The sequence below is a fragment of the Rhipicephalus sanguineus genome, chromosome 2 (genome assembly GCF_013339695.2).
Source record: "Rhipicephalus sanguineus isolate Rsan-2018 chromosome 2, BIME_Rsan_1.4, whole genome shotgun sequence".
In the NCBI taxonomy this organism is placed as follows: domain Eukaryota; kingdom Metazoa; phylum Arthropoda; class Arachnida; order Ixodida; family Ixodidae; genus Rhipicephalus; species Rhipicephalus sanguineus.
The window spans coordinates 61185504-61200831 of NC_051177.1; positions in this window are offsets into that span (position 1 = coordinate 61185504).

Here is a 15328-nt window from a genome sequence, read left to right on the forward strand (position 1 = left end):
ATTCAGTGCCTATGGAAAATAGCGTAAAAGGGCTCGTTGGGGCGCTAACGAGAAAAACTGAGCATTTTGCATAAAAATTTTTCTCAAATACCTTTCCTAACAAATTTAATTTTCCTCCTAATAACTTACGTTATTATAATGCGAACTCAATTTCGCTATTCTACTTAGTAGTAAGCAGAATTTTTGTTACTGTAGACTCCGGTTCCCGGTTTATTACATATCTGTTCCTAACATCACCTTTACATAACAGTAAATTCAAGTGAACTATAAGTATGTAAACAGTATCATAAAGGACGCAGACAGTCAAAGTAAGAATAAACCAGAGAGCTTACCTTGGCAGCACGTTAAAAGCATATTGCAGTAAGCAGACCAGAAAAAAAACAATATAGAGTCATAGGTATTGTATGGGATGGAAAAGAAGGATAGCTAAGAAAGAACCTGTGCTAACAATCAAGTTATGATCTTAACTGTTTGAATAAAAGAAAAGAGACGTACGCCAAGATAGCGCCTGTTAGGTGAATGCTTGTGCTGTTAGATCCAGCATCAGTACCGGTGGTGCTATAGATGTTAGAATCTTTTTTGCATATAGGCCAATCTCTCTGTATGTAAGTCGAACTTACATCCACCAGATGCTTCAAATCACCGACGTGTGAAAGCCACGAGACGCAAAGCAACACTCTCTTCTTGCATTCTTCAGACTTTGTAACGAAGCACCACGCAAAAGCAACATCGCTAATGACACTACAGCGGCATCAGAATGTGTAAGATAGACGCCGCAAGCATTGAAGTACGCGTCACAGGACAGTGGCTAAGTCCCAATTGTCATGGCACTCACAGAACTAAAACGAAGGAAAAAATCGAGAAAAAATGTCGGCTGGGCGTAAACGAGGGTAGCGATGCGGGCTTGTTTTTGACGGCGACGTTCGCGCGCTTGTCCTATCGAGACAGCGCGAGCGCCACCATGTGACTCTGCTTCACCAACAGGGATGCTCAAAGCTCAGTTCTTATCCTCGCCAGAAAACTCTGGCAGAAAGATAAAATAATGTCGCTTGCCTTTAGTTTTGCTCTGGTGACTTAGTGGCAGCAGTATCAGCTTCAGAAGCGGAGTTCAGCCAAAGTTTATTTCGCATGGTGGTGCTGCGATCTCAGTATCTTGTACCTTAAGATACACGATACATTCTTCAATGTATCGGAAATACAGATACAGATACACGTTTTGCGAGACGTATCGCGAGAGAGATACAAGATACCCAAGGAGTATCTAAGATAGTATCTAAGATACATGTATCTTCGATACTGCCCAGCACTGGCAGCCTGCATGTCATGTATGTGTGTGCACTGCACACAAATAATGTACAAGTAGAGAACTGCATTTGAAAGGTAAGTTTATTATAATTGAGCAAGTACCCGTCACCTTAAAATCTCAATGACAGCCTTGCCTAATGAAATTGAAATATACTCTGTTCAAATAAAGTAAAACAAAATATTTATGCTTGATGGCAGAAGCAGTAATTTCTATCACTTTCCTTCCTAACTGGGTGCATGAACAGATGAAATTCGGTGTAAAAAGTGAAGTTACAGACATTTAACCCTCAGGCCAAGGCAAACATTACACATTTAATGAAAAAAAAAAGATTATTTCCGGGAAGATGCCCACATTGCTATCACTGTAGGTGATCTTCATGCAGTTTTCACTGTTTGGAGGCACCTGCTCTTCGTACAGTTTACTTGGTGTAGCGTATTCCCTCACGAGACCCGAGGAGCTGCTCGGAAACTGATCAAGATATTTCTGGCAGTCTCCTGTTTTTTATTGGCAGGGGCACCGAGAGACATTCCTGTTTATTTTCCGGGTATATCTGTTCGAACACTTACTTCCGCGTTTAAGAAAATTCATAAAAATCCCGCCGAAAAATATATAGCGATAGCTCTTGGTACACGTTTAGAGTTATATTGGATACATATGATATCCGAGCTTAGGTTACTTAAGATAACAGATAATTACCGGTCAAGATAATAACTAAAAATAATTGATTGAGTTCAATGAAATGAAATAATGTCAGCAACTAGAACCGTTGCTTTACCTGGCGGAGCAGATCTTAACCGTGCGCTTCGGCATCTCGCCAAGCAGAAAGTTAACCCAAGGAATGCACCAGGGCACACGAGCGCCAACTTGCTAATGCCATTGCCATCCTCATAACTCAAGGATTAGCGGCGCTACCGAAATTTTTAGCACGTTTTGAATGTCTGACAGAATCCTATTTTTTTGCAGGAAAAAAGCCGCTGCAGTATGAGCGCAGGTTACTGGAGTAGCGAGTTGTGAAAGCCAGCATATATACCCGGATTTCAAGGCTGACGAGACTCATGCGAAATTATCGTTCAGAAACTTTGCGTCGTTTCATTTTCGCGCATTCGTAGTTCTCATAACCTGTAATTGGCCCAATACAATGCAACGATATCTAACTCGATAAAAAAACAGCTTTTTGGGGACATTCGGCAATCCGATATGGCAGTCGCGTCAGCGTCCCATTTTGCCGCCAATACTCAATTATACGAAAAATATTTCTTGCGCAAACTTTATCATGCATCAATGTATCAGTGAATTTTTATATCCCGGCGGAGAGTAATATTACGCCTCAAAAGAAACAAAGAACATCTCCTGCACCATTCAGTTGTATCGGCTCAACTACGAAAAAATCGGTGATATTAAAACCTATATTCGCATTGCTTTAAATATTTAGCTGAAAAGCAGGCAGTCCGTTTAGTTTATGCTTCGTGGTTACTAGGACGCATGTGATTCTTGGCCTGTGACATAAAACCGTGGTAAAGATAACGCAATTTGTTCTCATCTGGGTAATTTAGAAGTATTTGTGACTGCAAAGAAATGGAATACCAAGTCACGAAATCACTATGTTTACAGCCACAGTACGGCACAGTAGGTTTAGTTAAATGAACGATTATTTTAACCACACTTTAAAGGCTGTGAGACACTGCTGGGCTTATCTGACGCGGTGTTCTTTGCGAGAGGGCACCGCTAAGTGCTCGTGATTTGACGAGACAAATCTACAAGACATGTTATTTCCAAGGGATGCGATACAAAGAACACCGCATAATTGTTTACTCCCAGCCCGGAAATGACTGTCGCGGCGGCTTAGGAACCTTTCCCGAAAGAGCCAGCGGAAACGCTGGACTATACAATGGCGCTGACTGCAAACACGCATTGTGTTCGCATCTCCTGTGCATTACAGTAGGCCCGCATAAGAAAAATGAACATGTGGCAGACTAAGACAGCCCACCCTTTCGCACAAAGAAAAACGCATGTACAAGCACACACAATAGACCCTTTTCGTATCCGCAAGTGCGCTTCCCTGCGCGGCGCAATCGCCCAACTAATAGTGACACCTGTCGTGCTTCAAGTAAAGGGCAGGCTCTAGCTGCGTGTGCCGGTGCTTCTTTATTATGCGGCCCCACCACGGTGGTCTAGCGGTTATGGTGCTCGACTGCTGACCCGAAGGTCGCGGGATCGAATCCCTGCCGCGGCGGCAAATTTTCGATAGAGGTGAAAATATTTGAGGCCCGTAAACGTCGATTTAGGTGGACGTTAAAGAACCCCAGTCACGATCGCATGAAACGGTGTAATCTGACGACGCTACTAAAGTCCTTCCATGTAAGAGGAGATGATCACCCCTGACTATGGTCATCCGAGATTCGGGATAGAAGGTAGGGGACACTGGAGCATTAGTTGTGTTGTGTACGTTTCCAACCCCCCCCCCCCCCCACGTAAATAACTACGCAAATGAAAACGATACTTCTAATCACGTACCGCGTAAGAGTGCTAGATATAGCCAGGAAACCAGATCCTTTTCGTTTAGTTTCCTGGCTACAGCTAGCACTCTAGGCGGGACATGATTAGGAGCGTACGGCCGTTTTTAGCAACCGTGAGTGTAGGTGAGCATAGTTTATACAAGAAGAATTTTTTGGGAAGGTACCTTTTCTCGCTAATAAATAGCCACACAGGCTGTAGCCTAAACACTAAGGATAGAAAGAATTCTACATGCACAGCCTCTGGCTCTAAATGACAAAAATTATGCAGCTCAAACGTACTTGTCTTAAGATGCACGTCTGAAGGAACTATCTGATGAAGTGTTTAAATGGTATAAAAATGAATCGGCTGTTTAACAGCATTGCGTTTCACCTTACGAAATCAGTATTCTTGTAAACAATAAATTTATGCATCGTGTGGGTCACAACCGTATTGTAATGTTACGCATAAGTGTACGTACCAGGCCGCTTGTGAGGTATGCGGGAGTTCAAACAGCACTTATTATTCGAATAGAATCATTCGAACTTCCAGACGTCAACGCAGATGTGTGGTGACAAAAACAGGGCCGATCCCTTCAGAGTTAAGAATGAGAAGTTGTGCGTGCAAGTAAGACGCGTATATGAATATTCAATAAGTGCTTGTATAGCAGCGGCACATTGCCATTTTTTTAATTTAATGGGGTCAAGGGTTCTAGCGAGATACAAAAAAAAAAAAGATTTGATTTGATTCATTAACGTCTCCCCCCCGCCCCCTGTTACACACAACATAAATAATATCGCCGATCTCGTTACTTCTCGCAGATAGACACTATCTTACTTTAAGGTCGACGTTTGCGAATATGATTAAAATTGCATGGGTGTATTGATGTTTACATCGTATAGCACGCGAAATGCATATACCGATGGAACGTTCATGAAAGCATTACAGTTCACGACAACGAATCGAAGTCGAAATATTTTGTGTTTTGTTTCACCTCACCTTATACAGGCCCAGCAGTCCTACCTCCTTTCTCTCGACATGTCTCACAGTTCTAATTTTTATTGAATGGTTCTCGCCTGACGTCATTCACGCCAAAACACAATTCGCTGTGACAAAAGAAATCAACTATGGGAGTGTGACAAAACAGGATAATTTCCGCTGATTACAGCATACCACACGCCACCCTTTGACATTGCAAGCAGATCCTAGGTAGGACCCACATTTCGGGCACGCGCCAGAAATTACGTGGCTACAGTACGGTTAAGCGCAGTTAAGATAAACAACGTTCGTTAGGTTGGTAGCGGCAGAAAAGTGCAATACAGAAAGGTTCAAGTTGTGGAAATGAACCAACATGGGAATGCAGAGGACAGTCCATGCTTTGGTGCAGGAGGCTCTCCATCACTGCAGCCGGCTGACGCAAAACTTTCTACGGAGTGCTCGCCGTAGTGTCTGTCGCAGTTCTTCAGATGTGGTGGAAACACAGCGAGGCAGGTAGTTCCCAGATGCACAGATCAAAAAATCAGCTTTCTGTTTCGATAGGACGCAGTACATGTGTATGGCCTGGGAGGTTTAAGCACCGACGATGACCCTAAAAGCGTGCAATATACAACCGGCACTAAGCAGCCAAGTGGTCAGTCGCAATACGTGAGAATGCGGAGGAGCGTCGAAGCTTTCGTGTGCGATGCGTTCTACCGCTGCAGCAAACTGACGCGAAATGCCCTTCGACGATCTGGCCGTGTTACCTGGCGTTATCTGTCCCAGTTATTCAGGAGTGGTGGCAGCTCAGGTTGACAGAAACAATTGAAAAGCGCAGGTGAAACTCCAGGTGTCTCTGGAAATATAGAATACCGTCGATGCTGCCCTCCACTGCTGCAACCAACTAGGATAGATAGATAGATAGATAGATAGATAGATAGATAGATAGATAGATAGATAGATAGATAGATAGATAGATAGATAGATAGATAGATAGATAGATAGATAGATAGATAGATAGATAGATAGATAGATAGATAGATAGATAGATAGATAGATAGATAGATAGATAGATAGATAGATAGATAGATAGATAGATAGATAGATAGATAGATAGATAGATAGATAGATAGATAGATAGATAGATAGATAGATAGATAGATAGATAGATAGATAGATAGATAGATGGGTCAACTAACCACACCTGGAGAGGGGAACGGGTGGCAAAAGAGAGAGCGAGAAAGAGAGAAATAGACAGCATGAGTCTGTTTTTCATGGTGGTATATTACTCTATTACAGAGAATAAGCATGGGCGTAAGAGCTCTTCCTCGTAGGGTAGAACCCTTAGTTTAGGGCCCCATTGTCTCGCGACACTCCACGTGTCCATCGGATCAGCCGACGCTGCTCCTGCGGCTCTGAACTGGTCAGCGTAGTCTCCCAGGAGGATTGTGATGGTCAAGGAATAAGGGGGTAGCCCAGTGGGTGTGGACATCCCCAGGTACAGTGATACACTGTGGGCTTCGCTCCACAGTAGCTCTAGAATCAAATGCCGCATATCAAAATGCCCAAGAATGTGACTGCCGATTCATAATAACATTAAAAAAAGCCAAAGAATCCATTAAGTGCTTTTATTACAAAGATGTATAGCTTCCTATAAGCAATTAGGAAATTCAGTTTCAGGCTTAATATCTCGATTTAATATTATCACCAAGCCGAGCTAATGACCTAAATGATATCAAGATTTTAGTGAGCATCTCATTCAATAGGCGCCTGTGCAGTGCGCAACAGGCAGGACGCCAACTCAAATACGCAAACTCCGCTTGCAGGAGCATTTCTTTTGTCTGCATAACTATGGACTTTTATTACAAACTTCCAGAATGTAATCGTATTACTGTTGGAAACACTGGTGACTTTTATGTGCTGCTATGCCCAGACGCCGTCGCTTATAACCGAGTCCAATTTCCACAGCACCCACATCTCAAACGTTGCTTCAGCAATACGCTTCTTTGAGAAAGCGCGTAAGCTTCGCCCCAAAAGAGTACAGTTAAAAATATAAAAAAAGGAATGCGTGCCTAACACCAGTTGTCTTCGAAATATATCGGATAAAAAAACACTTCTTTGTCACAGTCGCCGTTACATTATTTGGTTTACCAGAAAGCACTTCACGTCGAAAGTTGGAAGTTTGCCAGAGATGATGACATTCCACGTGCCAGTATGTTTACTTGTGGCGCGCGCAATCAACCAGCGCCCAAATCATTTTCTACGGTAAACGGGAAATCGAACGCGAGAAGCATATTTTTTAAAGGCAAGAGAGAGGCAACATTCTTTCATCATAGCCTGCCCATATACTGACGTCAATGGGGCAGCTATTCGGAATACTTTACGCATTATTCAAATTCCTTTCCTCACTTCACGTTTTCGAAATATATCGTACGGTGTTCTTCAATTTTTTACTCGAGGTAAAATAAAACACAAGAATAATCATAAAAATCCGTATAAGTTCTCGTAAGCGAAAGGAACAGGGCCTGCGGCATAATTTTGGAACTTCGGTCAGCCCATTTTATGTTGGCGGGCCATCCCCTGTCGCCTAAATGCAAATGGCCATCATTTTTAAACAGATCTGAATAATTTTGCTCTGTTCGATTTGTTTTTAAGTTGGAAAGTCTGTACGCGTGAGCTGAACTTTTCACCATCAATAATACCGCGGCAGCACCAATAGCGCCACCACTTGCAGCTCGGTTGTGTCAGCTGCACTTGCAGCTGGCACCATAGGCGTGCGCACAGGGGGGGGGGGGGGGGAGGGGGGGGCCGCCCCCCCTAATCACCTAAGAGGGGGGTGATTAAGAGGGGGGGGGAATCACCTAAGAGGGGGGGTGCCCCATACATTGACCTCCCTAGTCATCTAAGAGGAGGGGGGGGGCGCAAAATTTACCTCGTACATTGACTTAGTAGGGGGGGGCCGCTGCGATGAACCTTCGCCCCCCCTGATGGGGAACCCTGCGCACGCCTATGGCTGGCACAACCAAGCTGCAAGTGCGCTGGTGTTTTAGGAACTTTGGTGACTCTGGAAGTTCAGAGGTTGCAACCGCCTTGCATGTGAGTCGGAAACACATGCTGGTTCTCTAAGTAAGTTCGCAATTCAACCAATAATGTATTCTGAGTATCCTCACTGTAAGAAGCATAAATTTTCCGAGCCCATCATTTCTTTAATGAATGGCAGTTGTCTGGGAAAAGCAAGGAACAATCTAGACGCGCTCGGATATGCAACTAGATCGGCAATCGTTGTCGATGGTTCATGTAGATTTTTAGAGCGATAGCTCTGCTCCTACCGGTACAAACCAGAACATGTTCTTGTGCGTGTGATTGACCTTAAAACAGAGCCTCCTCGCACGTGCGTCGTCATAGCAAAGGAAATGCGCAGTGTCAGCTTGTTCTCCTCTTCCGCCCACACTCCGTCGATCAGCGAGAGCGTCGAGCCGGCGGGCGCTCGCGCCTAGAGACCTCAGACCTCAACATCTGTCACATGACTCCCATTTCTGGACAGCGTGCAGGTGCTTGCCGCGCGGGGACGCCTTCTCACGGGACACCGCTGTGGCATGCTTTCCGCGCTAGTTGCTGATATAACTCGACAAGCTTAGTTTAGCCGTATTGAACCACGGAATTTTTTCTTTCAGTGACTTGAATTGGTTTTACCAAAGGTCAGAGCATTGCTTCGGCTTGACCTATCCTCTCTGACCTGACATGCTATCTGGCCTCAGTACTACGACCGATCAAAAATATTAAGACAGACTAGCATCATCGAATAATAGGACCTGGACCTGCAGCGTAGTGGTAGACCTTCCCCTCTTGGTTACGCGCTAACGTTAAACAACGGCGGGGGGAGGGGGGGGGGGGGGCAGATAATGCGAAACAGTAGAATGTAAAAGACCTCACACGGTCGTGCTGGTGCCATATTATTCGTTCGCCAGCGGCGTTTTAATGAAATGTGCGATGACGCAAGCAAGATTTAACTCAGAATATGACAGGAACAGAATAGAACGAACAGCAGCGAATAGAGAAAGGACTGGCGATAGCAAGTTCGCTTGCAAAACAAGGCTTAATATTTTTGGTATTGAAAATCTAGCAATTCACTTAGAAAAACGTACGCGCAAGTGTTATATAAATCATGATTATATATGAAGCAGCGCACGACGACAGGCACAAAAGGAAACGAAACGGGACACCGCTGCACTCTCAACTAGTTTATTTCGCAGAAAAAATTGGTTAATATACAACAAGACGGTGTACCACGTGCCACAATGACGTTCAAGCTACATCATATTTTCTAAAAAGCACACTTCGCAATCGCTCAAAGTTATCGATGCTTGGCTAATGCAGTAATCTTTTCTTTTTGCGATGTGGAAGGCCTCGATGACTTCCCTGGTCACCTGATCTCTGTGACTGGAAAGAATTTCAGTCTCAGAGAACAGCGGGGAGCAGCCACACTCCGAACAATGCCGCCTTATGTGTGAGTAAGCATTATTGGCTAATGCTCTCTTGTGCTCCATCAACCTTGTATTATATAAATGTTGACAGCAAGGTGTATTAGATAGATGTCGCTTCGCTAAAACCCAGTCGATATTCTTCAAAGTCATATGCAAAGGTGCCGACGCTCAGAGCACAATAAATGGGGTCAATTGACACGGCATGTTTCTTTGCCAAGAGGTAACCAGGCAATTGAAGCAAGCATAAATTGCTCAAATATAAGCAGAAGAAGGAGAACGCGATGTTACTGACGTTTCAAGGGCCAGGTTGTAGTAATGTACCTACAACATACGAAGACAGAAAAATATAGAAGGAGAATGATTTAATGAACCTCGTGAATACGTGCCTGAAATAGAAAGAATTTACTAATGATTCTTTAGATTTTAAAAATTCATGATGTTAAAGTATTTTAAAAATGGCGGTCTTTGCACATAACCTATGTGGATGTTCTTTTTTGTTTGGTGGCGCCCTTTTTTGATAAACTTTTTATTTATTGGTCATTTCAGTTTTTTATCTTTGGTCTTTTTCATTGTATACACTCACTTTTATCGTCCTTTACGTGTTTTTAGGTCTTGTATTGACCCATGCATTGTTACACGTCCGCTTGTTTGGTCCTGAGAAACTAGTACACTTAAACACAGTTAAACTTATAGGTATACAAATGAAAGACGAAGAAGAAAACGTCCCACTGAGTGGCCGCTGCCTCTTTGTTGAGATATTCTCTTTTTCTGTTTTCGAAGAGTTAATGCTGCTTTAAGACTCTCTACTGCTGGCCAGATAGAGTAGACATCCTGCGGGATCTATATGCCTTGAAGATCACGTACATTGTTGTATGGCTTTGCTGCTCTATCCAGACTGCCGCCATCTACTACGGCTGTAGACAGCAAAGAACGCCGGCACAATCCATATGACGGGCCCTGCGTTCGAAGACACAAGAATGTCCCACAAAAGATCCAGCGTTCGGAAGTACCACAATATGCGACCAATATAATCAAGCCGGCGACGCTGGTTCTTACCAGCAGTACTTACCAGCCCATATATAGTGACCATGGCTGAGACATACGAAGCCGAATCCACCAAACTTCGGGTTAGCAAAGATAGGATATCCACCTATGTCAGGGAGAGAAAGAAGGCATTGACTGTGACTTAGCTATTCACTTTGGAAGCGTATAAAAAGAAGCGACGTGCGGGAATTCCAGTAGTTTTTAGCCCGTCAGAGGAAGGCAATAGCTTCTGGCAAGTTAAGCCAAACCGCGCTGCGTCAACAAAAGTCTCAGCGGCCAAGGAAAATGCGCAGTCATTCCGCGTGAACAGCGACGGAAGCTTCTCTGTCAACGTTTCTTCTATGTTATCTCCAAGACCTGTCCTGTTGATGAGTCAGGTGGTTTGCGCGTAATATAGTAATATTGAAGTGAATAGCTTATTCAAATAATCTAAATAGCACCTGGTCCTAATCGCAATCACAAGTGCAGAATAAAATGCAGACCAAGACGTGATGTCAAGTGCATTCGACGCGCTGTCTTTGTAGCGTTGACGTCACGCAGTCATGATCACATTGTCATGTGTCCACACAAATTTCGTCGCTATATTGTATGCCAGAAGAATTCAAAGCCATTATTGCCATCAAAAGTATAAATAAATACTGTTACTGATGTATAAGTGGCTTTCACCGTCCGCGAACATAACCTTATTTGCTACTGAGTGCAACGCGATACAGAGGCTTCCAGAGACAAATGCCCGGACGTCGGCGTTTACAGTGATGTGCGGTGACTTAAGAGTGCTCGTGGGCATTCCCAGTGAGTGTTTCCCAGCCGCCGACACACCTGAAGGTTTGTGTGACCTGGCCTACGCTGGCTTTGATGTAAGGGATAGCAGAATATCACGTTCCCTCAGCTGCGGATATATGCCGAATATTCTCTCATGTTTCGCTCTTACTTTTTTTTTCTCCGTGACCAAGCTCAGAGTAGCCGACCGAGCACGACCTTTGGTTGACTTCTCTGCCTTTTCTTTATTTCTTCTTGCTCTCCCTTGCCTATACGCGGAGTTAGAGAGCTTGGTGGTGCGAGTGGGTTTACCAACTCCTGAAGAAGTGTCGGATAAAATGCGCTCATCCATGCTGATCTTGCATACTTGTACGTATAAACCAGCGAGTCATAGTTGAAACGAAAGTACACTTACAAGTAACATTATACAAACTAGCCCCAACGCAAGCTTTAATAAATTGCTCTTTGAATCCAATTGTGACACTTGTGACATCTTTATTGCACATTATGTTTCAACGCCAACACACTGCCATCCTTGTTAGCGGACAGTGAATGAGTGGTCGCCGTTGAGCTCAAGGCAAATTATTTTTATGATATGTACATGCAGTGGCACTCCTGTGTTCTGATTACACTATCTATAGCAGCAACACTTTCTTTCATAGTTTTCGTCGATTGTTTTTGTCAATTGAGCAGAATTATTGGAATGTTACATTCAAATAAGCTGGATGTCTTTTGCACACTCATTGAAGCACAACATTGAGCACAACCCTTAGAGCGTTGTAACGCTCTAAGGGTTGTGCTCAATTCAGAGTCGCATCGCAGGTGCATTTATTCCGTGAGGATGTCTCGTACGTTCGAGATATCAAAAAATACGAAGGCAGCAGGGGACCGTCCTTTCTTTCCAGAATATGAAAATTACTCCAAATTTGGTTTCGATGTCGAGCAAAGCAGAACAGTTTCAAAACCTTCCTTCGGGACGGCCAAGGCAAGTCGCACGCAGTGTTGCGCACACATTGTTTAGCGTTAAAACACACCGCCCAAATTGGAGTCTGCGTTTTGGTGTTCTCCCAAAGAGTACAAATTAAAACTATCCTTTTGTTTTCAAGGAGCATGAATTCACGCTTCTCTTTTGGTTGGCGCATTTGACTGGCCCATTGTGAACAGATCTTTAACAGTGATATCATACTGCTCAGTGCCATACTAAGGGTATGCACAACTCGATTTGCAAAAACAAAATACAAACTGCCTGTGTGCCAACATATGGCAACCACTGGCATCGTCACACTTATCCTTTCCTATAGAGCCAGATTTCTTTCGTCAAATGTCACAGGCCACAGCTAGGATCACTGGCATCCCATTGGCGGTTCTGCGGTGTACTATACGAATGACACTCTTGAGCAAACGCATCCCGTAAAGCTAGTAAAGATGTCCTTGAAGAAAGACCTTACGTATCACAGACAGCAACCACAGCGAGTTCTCGTGACCTTGTTGCGCACAGAACTCATATGTAACAGTCACCTTTTCAGGCACCACCCACCTAACGACCACCTAATATTTGCAGTCGTCAACGCGCTAGAAATATACAATAGCATGCTGCACCACAAGAAACACAATGAACATAGGACCTTGTTACGTGCCTTTTCCGGACATTGGCCTAATTGAAAACCCGTCTTCGATTGCCATCATAAGGCTTATCTGCAGTGAGAAATCTTTTTGATTGTTTGTTTTTGATTGTAGTGTTTATATTAGTCGACATAAATACAGCTATACAGAGAATAAGGAGGGTTACCGGGAGGCTGACGGCTGCCGCCCAAAGGGTACAGCACCCGCCAAGTCTTAAGGAAGTAGCGAATGATAATGAAAGATGTTGATGGAAACAGGGAAAGTAGCGGGGCAGGTAAGAACAAGATGGCAAGTCAAAAGCGCTAAAATAAGCAAAAGAAATCGTTCAATAGAAGGGAAGGAGTTTGTAACTCCCCACACTGTTATGTAAAAGTAATCGCGGTGCAGAGAGCCTGATCGCGCTGAGCAGCACTATCAGTCGGATACAACCAGTCGTCGAAATACATGCACCGCAAGGCCAAGTACCTTGTATTAGCTTAGTAGCGACGCGCGTGGTACAAGAAGTGCACGACATATATATTATGATGAGATCACGTGCTCAAGAAGAGCCACGGCACACACGAACACCACAAACTGTTCATAGGTCCTTCTCGGTATAGACGTTCTTGCACCAAGGCAGAGCCAAAGGTGAACTTCAGTAACATTCCTGCAGCACAACCAGGAGAGCCTCGACCACGAATAGTTATGCCAAACGAAACGTGCGACGTCATTCCGCGAAGCTCCGATGCTTATTTACAAAACTAACGAGGTAATGCGATGCCAACTTGACTATCGCGATGGAAAGAAACGCGAACAGCGGAAAACGTGGCTTTCGACACAGTCCAACTTCGACATGCCTTGAAGGTCGCTAGCAGAATCTGTGCTTTCAGCCGGGGCCGCCGCAGCACAAGAATCTTGCTCTGGAGGGTTCTGCAGGATGGCCCGAGTTTGGCGAAAGTCGGAATCTTTCCGAGCTCTGGCACCGCCCGCATTTGAACGAGCTAACAGTACGAAAAGGTGAAATCCATACTTCAGAGTGCGCTGCGTTCTATTAGTTAAGAGTGAACGCGGAGTCACGCCAAGGGCGGTCGACAAAGTTGGGTGGTGTCTTCAAGCCAGAGGCATGTGCTTTCATTTCTCGTCGTTCCACTGAGTGCAGACGCGGACCCATGCACGAAAAGTGTCGGAAACCTCTACTAACGATATTTGTAAGAGGTGCGCGGGCTGTTCAAGTTCATTTTCAAGCGCTTAAAGCCTGCACTAAGTATCTTTTAGAACAATCAGCACCATGGCCTCTGAGATTAGCTCCGGTCGAGCGCCATACTACAGCGCGGCCGGGTCTAATTGCCGAGGCGACGCGTATGGTTATCGTGGTCAGCCTGTGCATTCTAGCGCGTTGCTACGCCGACGCGCGCCCTTTTAGATGCGAAGCATATTATAGCGGAGTTCAATCCGGTGGTGGTGGTTATAGTGAACTAGAACCAATTAGTTCTAGTTCACTATAGTGGTGGTGGTGTGTGGCGTGACCACACTTACTGCGCATGCGCAAACCCTCTCGACACACCTCCTGTCCTCTGCCCCTCCACTCCCCCTCTCCAGCGCAACGCCCAGATGGGCGCCAGCGCATGCGCGTCCCCTCCCTCTCTCTCTCCTTTCCTACACTCCCCCCTCAGGCACCTGACGACCGCGTTCCCCGCTCGCCCTGTGAGAATTAACAGCCAGGCTAGAGGGAAGACACGACGTGCGTAGCGTTCCTCTTCGCGTTCCAGGACGCGACGTCGGTAGCATGCCCAACGAACGCTAACGGAACGCGATCGTGCAAGTGCTCCGGCTTCGCATCGCCTCACGGTCCCCTTTAGCGGGAGATGGTGTAATTTTTTCGTCTTCTTCATCGTCTCCTTGCTCCCCGAGCACGAGCGCCCGGCTGATAAGCTAATCGGCTAGGCAGTATACCTAGCCAATTAGGTCAGGACATGCTATGAACAAGCTTATTAGGCTTAGTCGTGCTAACACCGAGCTAATTAATACCGGTGTCACATGGGCATTTCTGAGCGCGATCAGGGCCGACCCTGATTAGACTCGATCCGGATCAGTGGCTGCTACACGGTCACTTTTAAACGCGATCAGGCCCTATCGGGATCAAGACTATCGTGATCAGCGCATCACGATCTGGCTCCGTGACCGCGATTTCGCTGACGTCTGCGCCGGACTCGATCCCGATTAGGATGTACCGTGTAGCAGCGAGGAGCTTATTATCGCGATCAGAAGTGCCCCTCTGACTGCGGTATAAGTCGCATCTTACTAAGAGCATGCTAATGAAGCCGTGTCAAGCTAAGAACGAGCAAATTCTGATCATGCTAATTATCACGACGCTTATTAGGAGTACGCTAATTAAAACCAAGCTAATTAGTTCTTTCATCGCTTAGATCGCGCTAATTATGACCATGATAATTAGGAGTACAATAATTAGCTACACAATAATTAAGACCCTGCAAATTAAACCTTTATTATTTAACGTCATGTTCATTGGAACGTTACCAATTATGTGATAACTATTCAATATCATGTTAATTATGACCTAGATAGTTGATACCATGAATATTGAGACCAAGCTGACGCGGTTTTCACTCCGAAGCAGAGCGAGTAGATTGAGCAGACGTTGCGC